Consider the following 21,571-nt stretch of genomic DNA (forward strand, 5'->3'; position numbering starts at 1 on the left):
ATCTGAAGAAGAAATGTTTTCAAAAGTAGAAGAGATAGGAAGAGGTGGCACATCCGCCGGACTAGGCTCGCAGGCCGATTTATTTTCATCAAATTTTACATCTCTTCTAATGATAACATTTTTGGACTTAAATGGAATAAGTCTATAACCTTTTACATCTTCAGAATATCCAACAAAAGTACATTTCTCACTCTTAGGTTCTAAAGCTTTATGCTTTTCATCTGGAATATGGGCCCATGCTTCACTTCCAAACACACGAAAGTGACTTACATCTGGTTTAATGGAACTCCAAGCTTCTTCTGGAGTGATATTCTCTAGAACCTTAGTAGGAGTGCGATTGATTATATAATTTGCACAATTAATTGCTTCGGCCCAAAAACTAAGACTGAGTCCTTTAGATTGCAGCATACAATTAGCCATTTCCTTTAAGGTGCGATTTTTCCTTTCAGCTACACCATTTTGTTGTGGAGTGTATGGAACAGTATGTTGCATTTGAATTCCATTTTCGGTGCAAAAGTTGATGAATGTGTTTTTAACATATTCTCCACCATTATCAGTTCTTAGCTTAAGAATTTGATGTCCAGATTGTTTTTCAACAAAGGCTTTGAAGGCCAAAAATGTGTTAAATACTTCGCTCTTGAGTTTTAAGAAGTATACCCAAGTGCGTCTGGAGAAATCATCAATGAAAGTTAAGAAGTACTTGCAGCCAGAGAATGAAGCAACAGGAAGAGGACCACATAAATCACTGTGCACAAGCTGTAAAGGGGCTGAGGCGTGCCAAGAGGCACGTTTGTCAAAACTGTCCCGATGATGTTTTCCGAGTACACATCCGGAACAAACACCATCTCTGCAAGATACCATAGGAAGACCTGTCACCATATTTTCTTTACATAGATGCTGAAGGGAGCGATAGTTTAAGTGACCAAATCGCTCATGCCAAAGTTTGCTCACTTCATCATTATGAGCAACAAATACTGAGGGAAGATTTGATGACCCAAAGTTGTGAAACTTATACAACCTTGTGGAATCATCAGCAAGACCAGTAGCTAGAATCTGTTTAGGATCTTTTAGATCCTTGATTACAACATCATGAGGTGAAAATTCAACAATTTTACCTTCACCTGAATGAGTTATCTGATAGACAGATAGAAGGTTGCAGGATAAGGTTGGAACACATAATACATCATTAAACTGACCATTGTCTAGATGAACAGTTCCAGTCCCTACAACATTAAGAGATCTATCATCACCAACATATATATTTTTGGTGTTACAATCATTTAAAGAAGAAAACATGGCTTGGTTTTTGGCCATGTGATAAGAGGCTCCAGAATCAATGAGCCACTCATGAGAATGAGAAGAAGAAGAAGATACATTTAATGCATAACCAGACTGAGATGATTGACAACGACATGCAGAAAGTGCCATTCCGGAAGTTGAAGTTGAAGTAGGCTCCACATGGATGTTATGTTTCTTCATTGCGGCTTCCAAGGCTTCCATCTTCTTAAAGCATTTAGATTCTAAGTGGCCATCTCGATTACAAAAGTTACAATGTCTATCAGTCTTCTTCCATTTGTTTTTATTGGTCTTATCATTTTGCTGAAATGATCTTTCATTTTGAGGCTGAGTTGGTTTAGGACCATTCTTTTGAGGATATGACTTCTTAGGATTCTTTGAATTTGGTTGCTGCTGGGCGGCTAACGCTTTCGTGGAAGAGTTTCCAAGATTAAGAAGACCAAGGTGTAAGAGTTTTTCTTGTTCTCTTATTAAGAATCACAAAAGGAGTCAAAGGAAGGGGCCTTGTAGTCTTTTCCTTGACAAATGAAAGCTTCCCTTGTAGAATGGAAAGTGGAAACAAATACAGAGTAGGCTGGTCCCAACTTAGTAAGGATGGAATAAATAAGGTTACCATCTTCTTTCTTAACTTTAACACCTTCCAAGAGATATCTAAGGGTCTTGAATTTGGACAAGAAATCTTCAATGCAAGAAAAATTATTAGGATCCAAAGTAAGCAACTCATTTTCAAGTTGATGGGCTCTAATTTCATTTTTAATCCCAAAAACTTTAGCGAGTTTTTCTAATGCTTCATGAGGAGTCTCAAGTTCTGCAATGTGGAATCTAAGATCAGGAGAAATAGACATCCCTATCAAACCACGTGCTTGATCTTGTCTATTTTCCCATTTTGCAGCCTTGTCTTCATCTTTTGGTTTCTTCTCTTGGTCTGTGGCTATTCTGAAGAGACCTTTACTTCTAAGTAAATCTTCCATGTAGGCTACCCATTGGAAGTAGTTAGTGCTGTCAAGAATGACTTGGCATGGACTTTCCATTTTAAAAAAAACTGAAGCTGAAGATGCTGAAAGTAAGTGTTCCAATGGATAGATCTCGAAAAAATAGGCGGTTTTAAAAAAAACGGCTCTGAAAAAGGCTTCCGGATGAAGAAGTTATGGCTTTTTGAAAAAAAAATTGTTGAAGTTGCCGGCAAAGTGCGCGAATGTGCGGGAATGAAAAAATCCGCCCCCACAAAATGGAGACTTGAACCCAAGACCTCTACTCTCTTAAAATAGCTTTGAACCAATTGATCTATACAAAAAATTTGAGAGAGAGAGAGAGAGAGAGAGGGGGGGGGGGGGGCCTTGGTTTGCGTGCTTGCCTTGAGAAAGCTCTTTTTCCCTACAAAACACAAAACACAAAACCCAACACGAATATGCAAAGAAAAACGAACCTTGCGGCTCGAAGTTAGCTTTAGCCAAAAAACTAGAAATTTTTTAAAAAAATCTCAAAGTTAGCTTTAGCCGAAAAACTAAATATTTTTCTCAATGTTTCTGATTTTCCGAGATCACACTAAGGTGCAGGGAAAAGAGCATACGCATGAGAAAAATCCTTCCTTTCTGTTTCTGATTTGCCCAGATCGCACAGAGTCGCAGGGCAAAGAGCATACGCAGAAATGAAAGGTATAGATCCGGTTAAAAAAAAGGGCTAAATAAACCGAAACCGAAATAAGCAGAGAGAAAATAACAGTAAACTGCAAAAAAACACTGTATACCTCCCGATCTGAAAAATGACGCAGCTAGGGCTACCAGAAACCTTTTCGCGTGAAACGAAAGGGGTTCCTCACTGGAACAGATGCTCCGAACGCAACAGAGCAGTCCTCTCGGCCCGAAAGCAGTCAGAAACAGCAGATCTAGGAAACGACAGCCGCATGCAGTTCTACCGGCTTCAGATTTGGATCACCAACGGACGCGGCCCTCAAATAGCTCTGATACCATGTAGGAATTTACAGGGTAAGTTCCTCAGAAAGAACACCAAAAGGACACCGCTCACAACCAGATCTCAAATCAATACACCAGTATTTTTGACGTGGTTAAAACCCTCAAAGTGCAAGGAGGGAAACAGTCCACGACCTGTCCCAACGTGGGTACTACAGGCAATTTATTAATCAAAGAATGAAAATTTACATAAGCTTCTCTCATGCACGGATTACCCGAACAATGACCCTCCATGCGCTTTAAATAGAACTCATGGACCAATCGGGTGTCAAGCCACGGATCAAGTGTCGGTAATACCGAGGAGAGAATGAACCGTCGGATCACTACATATCGTGACCGTCGGATTGTAAGTTACAAAATGTACAACGGTAAAGAAACACACTTTACCTAACTCTATACCTAATTCTACACTAGACCAAGTTGAACTTAACTATATCCTATGTGTCGGAATATCCTAACAATAGTAACCCGAACAAATATATGAGGTTAGTATCATGTGAATATTAATTGATATTACATGATTATACTATGCATATGTTTATGTTATAGCAGGTAATGTTGAGGGATACATTAGCGGAATGAAAGCAGTATGATCTGGGACATGCTGGGGCAAGCATGGATAAGACACTAGAAGCAAGGTTGCTTGGTAAGGACAGTGTGGTCTTAGGGTGTGCAATACTAGTGTTGTGTACATGTAGCATATGCAGTATTGTGTACATATGATGTTGTGTGCATTGTTAGTGCTCCTTAGTTTCCCAAGGCTAAGAAAGGAAGCTAAGGAGGTAACCTCAGACCAACTTTCAACTTGGTAGTTAGCCCTACCAAATCAGAGAGGGTTCTCTCTTCAATCTCACAACCAATGAAATGACTAGAGAGAAAAATAAATCTTAGGCTAGGTATTCAACTCATTAGGGTTTTGAAATGGGGTTTGCTGGATCAAGGTCATAGATCTAGGAACTAGGTCAGGGTTTTGAATGATCAATTGCAGGGATGCAAATGAGGCAAGGTAGGTATGTTTAGTGACATATTTGGGTTTTCATTGTGGTATAGGGTTGAAAAATGAAGGATCAAAATGAGCATATGACTATGAATTTGTAGTATACCTAGGGGGATAGTACAGGGTACAGAGGGAGGTAACCAAGGGAATAATGTAATAATGAGATGGGCCATAGTTAATAAATAAAGTGGTTAACCCGCATCATGTAAGGGACCACAAGTAGTTAGCAATAATGTGATAAGCCCATGGTATTAGATATATGGTATTGAGAGACCCATGGTAATGACCCATGGTATTGTATGTATGAAGCCTATATAGAGGCTAAAGACTCCCCATTGAGAGATGTTAAGGATTATTGTATTGGCAAGCATATGGCTTGTGGAGTGTTCTCCTTCCTTAAGGAGTGATTGTATGGTGTTACCCTACCTCAAGGGTTTGATATTAATAAAGATATGAAGTTTATATATTTCTCTCTTGCTATTTCTGGGTATATTTGTTTTATAATATATTTGCAGGTCAGATCTATTACAAGTGGTATCAGAGCACTTTCTTGGGCAAAGAGGGGAGATTTTTTTTTTAGGAAATTTTTGGGGCGACGAGTTTGCAAATTAGATTTGAAACTTATTGTGCAAAATTTGCATAAACAAATTGCAAATCTGAATTCTTTGCGTAAAAATACAAAAAAAAAAATTGGTCGAATCAGAGTCCGGATGAGGGAGATATCACTGATTTAAAAATTTGCTGTGTTGCAAAAATTTTTCTGACGCAAATTCATGGACGTCGGATCTCCAGTCAATTTTTGTAGTTTTTGTGGGGTATTTTGAGAAACTAATTGTAGATCTGAAATCCTCTTGAAAAATTACCCAATTTAAAAAAAATCGGTCGAATCAGAGTCCGACTGAGGGAAATATGGTTTTTAAAATTATATATCTATATATATATATATATATAGTTTTATTTTATTTTATTTTAATTTGTTTTTAGAATTTTTTGTGACAACAAATCTGAAATTACAGAGTGCCTAGATCTGGATTTCTATCTTACGAGAAGATGCAAAATGATCGTTCCATTCCAAAAACAGGTTATAATAAGGATTCTGAGCAATATTGATCGAGTTGTGTCCATTTTAAATTTTCGCCAAAGTAAGTGACTTTTTTCAAAACCCTGTTCATGGTTTCTAGCAAAAAATATTTTATAGGGAAAGATAATGGTCCTACTATTGAAGAATTCATAAAAAGACAAAAGTCATTATGACCAAAATATTGGAAAACTTTCATATGACCTTGTTTTGAAGATGAGACTGCCATATGGTGGAGCTCACTTGACAGTAAGAAGTTGTTAAGCCTTCCTGATGAAGAATTTGAAAAATTCCTTTTAGACAAATGGTCTCATGCTAGAAAACAAGATAATGAGAAACATGTGGGGTTATTTTCTACTGGTATCTCCTTATTATAGGTTCATGGATGTATTCAGAAGGAGAAGATCATTGTGTCTATAAATCCTAGTTGCAAGAAAAATCTTATAAATGTTAAATTGGCAAAAAAATTGCAAGTTCAAGCAAAACACATTGAAAACGCACAGATTGATAATGAGGATATTTAAGTTTATAAATATTTGAAGATTGTTATGGACAAGTATGTATTGCATTTGGATTTTTGTGCTTTAGATATGGCTAATGTGGATGTTGTTTTGGGATACCCTTGGATGGAATCTGCTGGTACTATAAACATTAATGTGCAAAAGAAATTCCTAAAGCTCTCGTATAAAAAGAAGAAAATTACATTACATGATTTTTCCATCAATAAGTAGGTAGAGTCCAAGGAGGTTGAAGCAGAAGATGTTCCAGGTACTGACACATCAGATGAGGAATCTGTGGTTGAAGTAATACTGGAAGATAAGAAACAACCGCAGGCGCCACAACATGCACTAGATACCAATCAAGCTTCATTAGGTGGTGAATTAAAGAAAGATACACCATTGGTTAAAACTTAAGCATATCACCACCCACGTCACCCAGCAAGAAAACAACCAACAAAATGGAAACGAATCAACAACAAGGACAACAACCCCTGCATGACAGATAAAGAAGGGCGACAATCCACCCATAACACATCAACACAGAGGAATCGCCAGGATCAACTCCCTTCTCAAGCGAGTGAGGCACCAGCTAGATCGAGGGTTCACCTTTGTCTTGGATGGATATATGCACGTGCATGGTACCAATGGATTACTCTTTTGAGTAGATCTTATTATTTGTGTTCTTCTTATGTTTTGGGGATGAAACATGTTTAAGGGGGGTGGAATGTAGTATACCTAGGGGAGATATTATGGGGTATAGAGGGAGGTACCCAAGGGAATAATGTAATAATGGGATGGGTCATAGTTAATAAATAAAGTGGTTAACTCGCATCATGTAAGGGACCACAAGTAGTTAACAATAATGTGATAAGCCCATTGTATTAGATATATGGTATTGAGAGACGCATGGTAATGACCCATGGTATTTTATGTATGAAGCCTATATAGAGGCTAGAGACTCCACATTGAGAGATGTCAAGGATTATTGTATTGGAAAGCATATGGCTTGTGGAGTGTTCTCCTTCCTTAAGGAGTGATTGTATGGTGCTACCCTACCTCAAGGGTTTGATATTAATAAAGATCCGAAGTTTATCTATTTCTCTCTTGTTATTTCTGGGTATATTTGCTTTATCATATATTTGTAGGTAAGATCTATTACATAGAGTTAGAAGGTAAGACGGTCGCAATCAAAGTTGAAGTTGTTGATGCCCAACTAGATTACAACCTTTTACTTGGTCGAAGTTGGACCTATGTTATGTATGCAATGGTCTCATCACTTTTCTGCATGATATTATTTCCCCATCAAGGGAGAATAGTAAAAGTAGACTAGATGTCTTACTATACTTATGACCCTAACTCTACTAGTAGTGTACCTTTCCTCGGGAAAATGATTACTTCCTATGAGGATATAGGTGTTAGTTTTCTTAAGGCTTCATCACTAATGGGAACCTTTGCACTCCCTCCACCGAATTTTCATTTTAATGTTTCCCGGGTTAACATGATCTCATCAAGCGCTATAGAATATTTTGTTCCTTGGATAATTCCTTTAGAATCTGAATTGACTTCATATGGAAACGAGATGCATTTAAGACCATTTGAATTGGATTATCAGGAAATTCAAACATTTTTCGATCCACCACATTCTGAAATTGATCGAGTGAATGTGATCACTAATGATTATTCTTAATTACCTTGGTTAGAACCAATTTCATTTCTTGATCCTTTCAAAATTACATTTCCAATTGATGAAATTATTTTGGAGATTACGACTTTGGATGAAATTCCATGGGACGATTATCATCATTGTTCATCCTTTCTTCCAAACCTTCATAAAATTGAGAATGATTTTTCTACTATATTTTCGCCTGAGATCGTAGATAATCCCGAATGGCCCATGTCAGTTGTTCAATCTAAATTAGAAAATAATTTGGGAAGCATATCTACAATGATTTCAATTTATATCTCTATCAAATCAAGAATTATCGATAACATTCACATAGGTGCTTCATGCTTACTTGAAGAAACTCAAACGTACAAAGCCCTATTTCAATAATTTCGTAACATTTTTGCCTGGTCCTATGAGGAAATGCCATGAATTGGCCTGAGTATTTTTTTTCAAGAAATTAAGACTTACCCAGATGCTAAACCTATCAAACAAAGATTACATCTAGTGCATCCACGAAAAGCTATTGTTATTAAACTTGAGGTTGAAAAACTGCTTAAAGTAGGTTTTATCTATCATGTTCCCTTGACTGATTGGGTTTCCAATATTGTTCCGTGAACAAAAAGCAATGGACGCTAAGAGTATGCGTAGATTATAGGGATATTAATAAGGCTTGTCCCAAAGACAACTATCTGACCTCCTATATCGACCAAATTATTGATGATTGTGCCAGTAACAAAATATTTTTTTTCATGGATGGATTTTCCAAATACAACGAAATCAACGTACTCCGGCTGATCAGCACAAAACCACGTTCATCTGTCCATGGGGGACTTTTTATTATCGGAAACTCCTATTGGATTAAAGACTGTTGGTGCAACCTTTCAACGAGCCATGCCTTACGCATTTCACGATACCAAGCATATTGTATAACCCTATTTGGATGATTTACCAGTGCATTCGCTGAAACAAGAAGATCATCCAACACATTTGAAAGCTATATTTATTAGGTGTCGATACTACAATATATGTTTGAATGCTCACAAATGTGTTTTTTGTGTGAAATGCGGTCGATTACTGGGATTTGTCGTATCAAAAGAAGGCATTCGTGTCGATCCACTTAAGGTATAGGCTATTCTGAATTTGCCTGCTCCTTCCAACTTGTGCCAACTCGAAAGTTTGGAAGGGAAAGCGAATTTTTTATGTCGATTCATCCCGAACTACACTGAGCTAACTAAATGTTTTACTCGATTTTTGAAAAATGGCATCTCATTTATATGGGATGGCGTTGCTAAAAAATCTTTTGATGCACTCAAACACGCGTTGACTCATACACCGTTGTTGCATCCTCCCGATTATCATCGACACTACTTTTTGTATTTAGCTACATTCGATATCACCATTGGAATGGTTTTATTTCAGGAAGACGAGTTGAACGATGAGCATGTGATATATTATTTGAGCAGAAATCTTACTAAAACTGATATAAAATACACACATGTGGATAAATTGACCTTGGCAGCCGTTCAAGCTGTCCAAATATTTCGCCACTACATTCTCTTACGTAAAACAATAGCGATTTCAGACTGCAACCCTATGGTTTACATTCTTACGATACAATTGTTAGGGGGGGAATATTCTAAATGGATAGTTATCATGCAATAATTTGATTTAGAATTCATAAAATCTAAGTCTAAGAAATGATTGGTGTTTTCCAAATTGCTGCGACTTTCCCTATAATGAGACAGAAACCATGGCAGAGGATTCTATTCCATATGAATCCCTCTTTCTTATAAGTACTTTAGACCCCTAGTATGGAGATATATCGTGTATCTTCAAACCCAAACCTTTTGGCCAGAATTGACTAGAACCGACCGTCGTTGTATTCTGTACCAATCCCAACAATACACTATTGTTGGCGATACACTTTATCTTCATGATACTGATTCCATCTTCAGACGATGTTTGAAACACGAGGAAGCTAAAAAAGCATTGAATGACTACCATTTTGGAGCTTGTGGCGGTCATATGTCAGGGTTTGCCACTTCCCGAAATATTTTGTGTGTTAGGTATTTATGGCCTTCGATGTTCAAATATTGTATAACTGCGGTCTAGAAATGCTAGAATTGCCAAATCTACGATCACAAAATCCGTGGACCTCTAGCTCTTATTCACCCAATCATTGTTGTAGGTCCTTTTGCAAAATGGGGCATCGATTAACCCTCACTTGATCGAGGGGCATGAGTACATTATCCTAACAATGGATTATTTTACGAAATGGGTCGAGGCGATTCTTACATATAAGGATGATGGAAAAACGACAACTATTTTCATATTCAATCATGTGATTGCTAGGTTAGGTGTTCAACAAGCCATCATCACGGACCATGGTAGCCATTTTCGAAACTTTATGATGACCAAAATTACTGCGAAGCTAGGCTTGAGTCATGACAGTTCTAATCCATATTACCCACAGGGAAAATGGCCAAGTAGAAGACATAAACAAGGTTTTGACTGCCACGATTAAACAAATTTTCAAAATTCATAAACGAAATTAGCATCTGATGCTTTTTCCAACCTTGTGGGCGTATCGTACCTCAGGAAAAACTTTGACTGGTTTTACTCCCTTCCGACAGGTTTACGCTGTTATCACTCCGTAATTTTCCTAGGCTAAGGAAGAAAATTACAAAGGTAACCACAAAACCACTTTTAAAGCTGGGATCTAGCCCTTCCAACTTCAGGGAGGGGTCTCTCTATATGATTTAGATTTATGTTTTAAGATCTTAGGCTAGTTATTTAAGTTAGAGTAGGGTTTCTCAAAATTTTGGTTCAAAGATGTAGGAAAAGTCCATTTGGCATGGATTCATTAAGCTTTGGGTAATCAATCACAAAATGTCAGAGCAGTTGTAACAGGGCAGGATATGAAAACTTTTGGATCTTATAGAGTGTGTGTGGGGTGAATAGGATGGATATGATTTAGGAACAATTTAACTATAGAACATACACAGATGGATTCTATACTTAAATCTCAGAAAGAAAACATTGATATTGTTAACAAGCGAGAGCAGAGTACACTTAAACAAATTTGACCCTTAATCTTCTTGAAACAATAAAGAGGGAAAAAAATATGGAAACTAAGAAAAGAAACAATATTACATAAGAAAACACATAACCAATTTCTTGACACGGGAATTGTGGAGCAAATTTCTCTGTTTCTCTATAAATTGATCACTTTGAGTACAATCCATGACTTACATCAATGTGCAACTCTTTTCTTCATACAAGTTTCAACCCTTACTAAGTCTTATTAAAAAATATTTATAAACTTCCTATTGAACTAACTTTGGGTTGCAAAAAGGAATTGATTGTAAAATAATATCTAACAATTTTTGGAAATATGAATAATAAACTAAAGATAAAATCAATCACTGGAAAACTGCATGAAATTTGGAATTGTTGGAACATCTTCAGCCTTCAAATATGGAAATTGGTTCATTAATGTTGATCTTCTACCTTGGAATCTGGAATGGTTGAAGTTGTTTTGACAAAACCTGTTAGATGCCCTTTGAAACTTGACTAAATTTACCACCTATATCAATTAGTTGTCCCTTTGGCTGCTATTTCTGAGCCAAAAAATATGAAAATAATTGCTTACATGTTTATGTTTTCCACCTATTTGATCAATGAATTATTTTTATTTTGGAGTTAAACCAAATTTATGTGTTGACCATTTTTCCCATAGTCTTTGTCTTCATCATCTTTTGAATACTTCATCATTTTTGCAAAATATTTGGGAAGAAAATATTTTGATAAATATTTCCAAATATTTTGCTTAAACCTGTAAATGAATTTCATAAATAAAATCTCAAAATATTTCTTTGAATGATTTTATAAACCATCCTCTTGTTTTGAAATCCATGTCTCGTTTTTTAAATCCATGTCTTGTTTTTTAATTCCATGTCTTGTTTCCCTGAAGTTATACATTGATGAATAAATGGGATTCAAAAACATATTTTATAAAAACCATCCACTGATTTACTTCCCATGGATTTTAAAAACCATGTCTTGTTTTTCCATGGTTGATAAAGTATATTTTACTTTCGCCATTTACTCTTGTAAAATATTTGGATAAGCATTTATCGAAATTTCATGTTCCCTGCATTCCTCCAATTTATACCATAGCAAAAACAATATTTCTCTTCTCTGCAAAATTCCATTTTACCTCATTTTACTCTGGCTCCTTTTACCTCAATCTCATTTTATTCTTTCAACTGCCAAGCTTCAGAGAAATCCAAGTTCTCGCAGAGATGACGACCTTCCTCGCCATATATCATGATATATAAATAAACATAGATACTGGTTTCAAATGACCTTTCGGAAGGGGGGGGGGGTAATAGGCAAACCCCCAAAATCCATCATTGACCATTGATTTATTTTTTCACTCATCTCTAGGCATAGAAGTTTAATGTATGAAGTGCAGGGTGGGGTCATAAATTAATTTTACTTTTTATTTTGACTTGTGACTGATGTATGATAATAAATGTGGTTCCTATAGTTTAGAAATTGGGTTGATTTGTCATTTTTTAATTAATTAATATTTTAAATAAATAATTTTATAAAAAATATAATTATACATATTTTATAAAATTAAATCTGATTTAAAATAAAAACTATTAAAAATAACTTTAGAGACATTTCATCTTTTAGCAATGGAAAGGGTTATTGACAACTGACTCATGACACCTCAATGATGACCTCTTAAGGTCCTTTGTACAAAGACAATTTAGACTATAAGACCTGGTGGATTTATAAGCTAAACTTTACCAGTAGATTCCAAAAATAAATGATTAGACAAACAAACTTTGATTACCTATATTATAGGACCCTAATAGTGGCTCCAATGGGGATGGCATCCCCCTGTGAGGTGCCAAGAATGTATGCTGATCGAAAACCTACAACATGCCCCTGAAACCACTGCAACTGAAACCCAACTGGTAATCTGTTCCAATCCTTAAACTGAACCAAATCCATTCTTCAAATTGGAATCTGAACTGTACACTGAAAACTAAAAACTCTGCTGCAAACTGAAGTTTGAAAAATACGGCTGAAAAAGATGCTCAAAATGTTGAGCTTATTCACACTCCTACCTACTTTAGGCTGCTTATACCCCTAAAAAATTAAGTAATAGAAAATTTCCAAAACAACCAATCAAGTAGCTTCATACTTGATGTGATTCCCGGACTGCGTTTCAACAAAATGGAAACTGGAAAATGTAAGTGCAATGACATGTGATTGTATATTGTTATTTCACAACAAAAACATAATTGGAACTCTGTAATGAACAATTCCTCCATATAGACAACCACTGGATCAGATAAAACACATTTCATTTGTTGATCATTAAGAAGTTCTGTAATTTGTTTTTCAAATTGAAACTGCTCACATGTGTTGTTTAAATGAGACCCTAGTTTCAACTGTAAAAGGTCCTCAGAAAAATGATTTTGACCTTGAAAATTGTAAGCCTAAAGTCGAACATTTAAGATCTAAATGTCATTCTCAATTTTATCAGAAAATTCTTCTAAGAAGTTGGCTTTAACTTCAGAGCTAGATTTGCATGTCCTAAAATAAATAAGCAATAAATTGAAGAAATCTTCATCAATTTGATCATCATCACAAATATTCGAGTATTCTTTGAAAACTTCAATAGAAATAGGGTTTGTCACATACCTTGTCATTTAGATTAGGCAATTCAAGCTCTAAATTCTTTGGACAATGGATTCTCCATGAGTGTTTCTGCAATATGGATTCTTAGACAATGGAGTCACCAAGTGAATGGTTCAGCCTTTATATGTGTCTAACTGTTGTCCACCATCAACAGTTAAATCTGAATCTTGATAGTCTTTCCCAGGGAATATGAAACATTTCACTCCCCAGTATGGTCGTCCGAATGTTATCACTCCATAATTTTCCTAGGCTGAGGAAGAAAACTACAAAGGTAACCACAAAACCACTTTTAAAGCTGGGATCTAACCCTTCCAACTTCAGAGAGGGATCTCTCTGTATGATTTAGATTTTTGTTTTTAAGATCTTATGCTAGTTATTTAAATTCGAGTAGGGTTTTTCAAAAGTTTGGTTGAAATATGTAGGAAAAGTCCATTGGGCATGGAGTCATGAACCTTTGGGTAATCAATCACAAAATGTCAAAGTAGCTGTAATAGGGCAAGATAGGCAAAATTTTGGATCTTATAGAGTGTCTGTGGGGTGAATATGATGAATATGATTTAGGCTCAATTTAATTGTAGAGCATACACATATGAATTCTATATTTAAATATTAGAAAGGAAACATTGATATTATTGGCAAGCCAGAGCAAAGTACACTTAAGAAAATTCAGCCCTTAATATTCTTGCAACAATAAAGAGGGAAAAAACATATGGAAACTGAGAAAAGAAACAATTTTACATAAGAAAACACATCACCAATTTTTGGACACGGGAATCCTGGAACAACTTTCTTTGTATTTCTGTAAATTGATCACTTTGAGTACAATCCATGACTTACATCAATGCACAATTCTTTTCTTCATACAAGTTCCAACCCTTATTAAGTCTTATTACAACATACATATAGACTTCCTATTGAACTAACTTTGGATTCCATAAAGGAATTGATTACAGAATAATATCTAACAATTTTAGGAAAAAACATGAACAATAAACTAAAGATAAAATTAATCACTAGAAAACTGCATGAAATCTAGAACTGTTAGAACATCTTCAGCCTTCAAATATGGAAATTGGTTCATTAATGTTGATCCTATGCCTCCGAATCTAGGACGGTTGAAGTTGTTTTCACAAAACCTGTTAGATACCCTTTCAAACTTGATTAACTCTGACCCCTGTATCAACTAGCTATCCCTTTGACTGCTATTTCTGAGCCAAAAAATCTGAAAATAATTTAATGCATGTTTATGTTTTCCACCTAGTTGTTCAATGAATTATTTGTATTTTGGAGTTAAACCAAATTTATGTGTTGACCTTTTTTCCCATAGTCTTTGCCTTCATCATCTTTTGAATACTTCATCATTGTCCCAAAATATTTGGGAAGACAATATTTTGATAAATATTTCCAAATATTTTGCTTAAACGTGTAAATGAATTTCATAAATAAAATCTCAAAATATTTCTTTGAATGATTTTATAAACCATCCTCTTATTTTGAAATCCATGTCTTGTTTCATGGAAGTTATATATTGATGAATAAATGGGATTCATAAAAATATTTTATAAAAACCATCCACTCATTTCCTTCCCATGGATTTTAAAAACCATGTATTGTTTTTCCATGGTTGGTAAAGTATCTTTTACTTTCATTATTTACTCTTGTAAAATCTTTGTCCTATAATTTAGAGATTGGGTTGATTTGCCATTTTTTAATTAAGTTTAATATTTTAAATAAATAATTTTACAAAAAATATAATATATTTTATAAAATTAAATCTTATTTAAAATAAAAACTATTAAAAATAACTTTAGAGACATTTCATCTTTTAGCAATGGAAAGGTTTATTGACAACTGACTCATGACACCTTAATGATGACGCCTTAAGGACCTTTGTACAAAGACAATTTAGACTATAAGACCTAGTGGATTTATAGGTTAACTTTACTAGCAGATACCCAAAACAAATAACTAGACAAATAGAATTTGATATCCTATATTATAGGACCCTAACAATGGCTCCAATGGGGATGGCATCCTCCCTGTGAGGTGCCAAGAATATTTTAGACTAGTAGCCTGGTCCATGATCTTTAGTTGTATTTATGTACTGGTTCTCTGAGACATTTATGCTCTAAGTGTGAGAATGCCTACCTCAATAATAATTATAATGCATTGCAACATTTGATTGATTGTTTCAGGTCTCCAACTACAGTCTCTAACTTGAACCTTGGCATGATAAAGCGCTTTAGTCATCAAACATCTCTTCTGACTTTGCACTTTAGGGGGAAATCTGTTACACACCATTTTTTCGCCTTAGGAAAATCACTATCGGTTCAGTTCTTTCGCTATCCATTAAAGTATTCCAAAGCATCCCCATGCAAGGCTAGAACTCCCAAAGAGAATGAAATTCCTGGATCTCGAGGCTCAAAAGCCTATTTTTGACTACCTGCGCAGTTCCCTAGTCAGTTTCTATGCATACGCAAAAGTTTCCATTAGAGTCTACGCAAAAGTGCACTTTGTCTTACACTGTGTCTTGTGCACATGACTAAACGCAAGTAAAAAATAAAAAGTAAAATCTAGAAGCTTTGTTAGTCAAATACTTCCCAACTAACAACTTCGAGTTGATGCTTACTCAAGCCTAATCCCTCCCATCATGGAGCTATTTTCCTCGCTTTATGGATCTCCTGTCCCACCATTTTTGGACCTCATACCTTAGGAAGAGGATCCAAAACCTCCTCCTCTTGGCATATAAATCAAACACATGGCAGAGGATTGGAGAGGACCATTGAAGGTAGGCTTATGTTGTAGAAATAGGGCTAGAAGTATTTTCATCCAAGGAGAAGGTTGGAGATCGTGGGAAGAGGCTTGTAACATCAAGGCATTATGGTTGTAAGTTTTTTCTTCTTTTTTATTCAATAAAAAAAACTGTTCTTTTTAAATCATGTCTATTATGATATCATTTGTGAGATTCCTTGATCACTCACATAGTTTATGATTGGTTACTGATTCAATTTATGATATATGCCGAGTTAAGAATTTCATTTATATTTCATTCTATATAATAGATGCTTTGATCCTTTGTGTATTTTTGTCTATGCATATCTCCTTCTAAACATCATGGAGAAGTTGTGGAAAGTGTTGGAATGGTGTCTAAAGCATCAAGGAGAAGCCAACTATGGAAGGCACTAAAGGAATTCAAAAGGAACTTCATTAAATCAGTAAGTGATCCCTCACATATTACTTGTTTCAATAAGTCATAAGCTAAGGAAAGGTAGCAGTTCTTTTCTTGTTTGTTACTAGATTTCTAGGGAGATCCATCTTGTCTGCAAGAAGGATTAGTCCACCTAACAAAGCCAACCAAACTATATTGGAAGGGAGCAAAGCATGTGTTGAGATGCCTCATAGGCATTACTCAGTTTGGTATTTGGTACAGGCGGACAAAGGGAGTGAAGATGCAAGGCTTCACAGATGCAGATTGGTCAGGGAGTCCATCATATAGGAAGAGCACATTAAGAGGAACTTTCAGTGTTGGGTCAACAACGGTTTCTTGGTACATTAGGAAGCATAGATCCATTACATTCAACTCAACGGAAGCATAGTACATGGCTGCAAGTCAAGCAACATGTGAGGCTATCTAGATGAGAAAGATTCTTGTTGGGTTATTTGATTAGTAGATGGATCCTATTGTGATTTACTATGACAATCATAGCTATATCAAACTCTCTAAGAATCCAGTATTTCATGATCGATCCAAGCATATTGACATCTGGTATCACCATCTACGAGATTGTGTGCAAAGGTAGATCATGTTGTTGGAATACATTCCTACAGAGGAGCAAGATGAAAATATTTTGACAAAGGTTTTGTCAAGAGGAAATTTTGAGTTCCATTAAGGAAGGATCGAGGTATTAGATAATCCCTTTCTTGCTGAGTGGGAGTGTTGAAAATGCAACAAGAAAATCTAGTTTTGACTTTGCCTTGGTCAAACTAGATTAAAATTCGAATTTCAATTGAAATAAAATCATTGGAGGTAGTTGAGTGAGGCGACATGGAACTTGTCACTCAAATAACTCAATTAATTCAAGTCGGAGACACTTGAGTTCATTTTGGTATGATTGAGCGCTAATTTCTAGCAATCTATTTTAGTTAATTTGAGTTATTGTGAGTTTAACTAGTTCTGACTGATTAAGAACTAGTGGAAGGTCCAATAGTGGGGTGTGTTCACCGATGGTCAACCATTCAACTCATCAATCAACCAAGGAAAATTTTAAGGATGGAAATTTATTTGAAAGTTTAAAACCTTGGCGAATCTCACTAGTTCATAATATTCAATCTCTAAAATCTTTGGTGATAGTTTTGTAAAAGTATTCAAATTTCTAATAATTTTATATAGTTTCTATATAAGTTTTTGGCCTTTTTTTAGGTAAAATAATTTTATACTATAAAATTTGGGTGAATCATTTTTAGGAGAAATGGAAATTAGCAAATATTTTTTGGAAAAAGCATGGAAAATTAACTCACTTGCGAATATTAGCCCCTAAAATTTTCCCTGCAATCAACCCAGAATATTAGGAAACTCGAGTTACCCAGTTGATATTAGAGTTCAAGGGAAGAGTACTATCAATTGTAGAATTTTCCCAGTTGTACAAGTGGTGCATGTAGTCAGAGAAGCGCCTAAAGGAATTGCACAATTCTCCATGTGTAATTATCCTAAATAATAGGGGATAATTCCTGAAGGAACATCGCAAGGAAATAAGAGCTTGGGAAGGCATGAATTTGGTTAAGTATTGAACAGAGTTTGCTTGTGAGGCAGTGAGATAGACTATACTAGTGCAAAGGTTGCTTAATCTTGAGCAAGAATTGCATTTCTTCTCAATTTTCTGATTAATGCAATATAGATAGGAAGGGGTTTTTAGCAGTTGCTTTCCCCTAGATAAATATCTAAGAAATGTGTGTTTAATCATGTCACATGTTTATGAGTTGTGAGTTTGATCATCAATTGTTTTTTGCTAATGAGTAGAGTAGATTCATGTTTCTTGATTGAGTAAATTTCATATGCAATTTTGAATCTACAAGGAATTTCTAAAGGTATACCATGCAATCTGGAAATCTCCTTCATGAAAATTTGAGAAATATCGACTTCCTTATATGTAGAATTTATAAGTATAAAGTGAGTTGTCTTTCTTTGCTTATCTACGACCACCATGATTGCATCATGTTGCGTGGGAGTTCTTGGTAATCTAGTGATGAAATCCATTGATATGACTTCCCACTTCCATTATGGAATTGGTATTTCATGCAATAATTCTACTAGGTGATTTAATTCCACATCTTGTTGAATTTCTAAACATTTGGAAATATTTTCAACAACTTCTTTCTTCATCAATTACCAAAGATATAATTTCCTAGTTATTGTTATCATTTTTTATATCCTGGGTGACTTGCATATCGTCTTCTATGAAAATCATTCATTATGAAATTATTTAATTTAGCCACATTAGGTATGTTCGACCTTCCTTTGAATAAAATGAATCCATTCTTGGGTAGCTGATAATTTTATCCCATTGGCCCCTTGGGATCTTGCTACACGTAGTTATCGACATGTTGGAAGTTCTCGTCTTCCTACAAGATTTCTCTTATTCTTTCTCTAATCTTTGTATGACATGTGCTTATGACTTCCATGTGTATCACTACATGATTTTTTTAATGCATAAACCACTCAATATTCTTTTCCATTAATGTGCATTATTTCAAATAAAATTCACTAATAAGGGTCATCCATCTAGCTTGCTTGGAATTCAATCAGGGTTGATCAAACAAATACCTCAACTTGTTGTTATCTGTCATTATTATGGACTTTCTCCCAAGTAAGTATCACCTCCACATTTTCAAAGCATGTGCAGTGGCTCCAAGCTCTAAATCATGTGTTATATATTTATTTTCATGTTGATTTAATTTCTTGGATTGATAATAGATGACATGTCCAACTTGAATGAGAAATCCACGAAGTACCTCCTTGCAAACGTTAGTGTAGAACAAAAAATATTTATCTAGGCATGCAATCTTCAAAATAGGGCATGTGTGAGAAGGTGCTTCAGCTATTCAAAGCTTAATGCACGCTTTGATATCTAATGAAATATCACACCCTTCTTTTGCAATTTTGTAATTGGGTGTTCCATCTTCAAGAATCATTGAATAAATCTCTTGTAATATCCTAATATCCCCATAAATATCTAACTTTTGCTACATTTCGGAGAGCAGGCCACGCTGGTATGGCCTCAATATTTTTAGGATCAACTTCCAGTTCTTCTTTGGAGATAACATGACCCAAGTAGTGCACTTGTGATTTGAAGAAATTTCATTTGTTGATATTAGTATATAGTCAATGCTCTTATGGAACTTATAACATGGCCTTGAGGTGTTCTTAATGCACCTTTTTGGTCTTTGAATACGCTAAGGTGTCATTAATGAATACCAACACAAATTCATGAAATTATTATATGTTGAGAACATTATTCATGAGGCATATGAATTTGGCTGCTGAATTTTTTCAACCTAAATGGAACCACTATGAATTCTTTCATAGTTTCCATATTTGGTCCTGAATGTAGTATTGTGGATATCCTCATCCTTGATCTGGACCACTCGATACTTGGACCTCTAATATATCTATGAAAAACATTATGGATCCTCTCATCTAGTCAAATAAATCATTAATCTTGAGCAATTGATACTTTTTTTTAAAAATAATGTATTGTTTTGTTGTAAGCAATCAATATACAACCTAAGGGTGCCATCCTTTTTGTTCACAAATAATATTGGATCTCCCTTGTGTGACACACTAGGTCTAATGTACCCTTAGTCCAATATTTCTTTTAGTTGTATCTTGAACTCCACTAACTTAGGTGTGCTCATTCTGTAGGGTGTCCTGGACATAGGTACTACGCCTAGAGTGAGATCTATTGAGAAATAAATGTCTTTCTTAGGTGGCAGTATTGACATCTCTTCAAGAAATACAACACAATATTCTTATAATATGGGATGATCTTCAGTTCTTCAACTTAGTATTCTTCTACAAACTGGTCACTTGAATAACATATAGGGGGAATCCATTTCTGTTATGTTACTTCAATTGGAGAGGTAAAATCTACCTCATGGAGACAAGCTTCCGCACTCCTTGCAATAACAGTTGTTCTCCTTCACCGTCTTTACATTCCAACATTTGGTTATAGCAATAGAATATTGCCTTGTGTGCTATTATCCACTCCATGCCAATTAGTAGGTCATATGATCCTAAGTGAAAAATATTTAAAGTGGCTTTGGTAACTATGCTGCTCATCTTGAACTTGTACAGTTCAATAGAATCAATCACCTTCCTTTTTACTATATGACTAACTACACTAGGCATGATTTAGTTGTTGTTTCCTCTATAGAATTCAAGCTTCCACAACTTATGGAGTAACATAACTCAGGTTAGAACCAAGGTTAATTAAAATTGAAATAATATGGTTGGCAAGTACACCTTCCATTTCCACCACTGAAGGTTGGTGGTCTACTTGCCTATTTTCCACAGTTGCATAAATATTCGCTACACACATGTCATTGGCCACATTGTTTATTGCGGTAGCCTCCTAGCATTGTACACCCTCCTAATATATTACTATTAGTGGGGAAAATCTCGTAACATATGTTCTTACCCATACCCCTAGCACCTCAATGACTTCTCCTTAGTTCCTCATTCTCTTCCTTTGCTGACTAAATCAATTTATTTCGATTTGGAGCAAGAAATTTATGTTGAAATTCACTTTTTTGTAGGTATGCTAAACTTGTCACTTTTCTTATCCTTCTGGTAGTGTGAGGATCTTGATACCTTCTTTCTAAATTTGAGCTTTTCCTTATTTTTCCATTATGATTGGAATTTAGTCTTATGCTTAGACTAATCACGACACTAATTTTCCTTATAGATGACATCCTTTAACATGTTAGGTTCACCAAATTCTATGAGGTATTGATGGAATTATGGCATTCCACTAAGGAAGTGCTAGATCTTTACCTTTCCATGTTTGATGTAAGGCACATACCTCAACCACTCTATGAATCTATTTGCATATGTTTTCGTAGTAAGTTGTCGTAGCTTATGCTCATGGAATTCCTTGATCTTGCAATCACAATACCCTTCATATAGGTATTTATCCCTAAAGTACTTCTCAAGTTTTCTCTAGGTCAATTTTTCTCTCTAATTCCCTTGAAATTATTTAGGACTTCCAAACATATATCATCCTTTTCTCTCAAGTTGAAAATGGATACTCATGCCTTCATGTTTTCAGAGTAATTATGCACCTTGAA

The sequence above is a fragment of the Pinus tabuliformis genome, chromosome X (genome assembly GCF_031772625.1).
Source record: "Pinus tabuliformis cultivar Carrire ecotype Pingquan chromosome X, CPIR1, whole genome shotgun sequence".
NCBI classification, from domain to species: Eukaryota; Viridiplantae; Streptophyta; class Pinopsida; order Pinales; family Pinaceae; genus Pinus; species Pinus tabuliformis.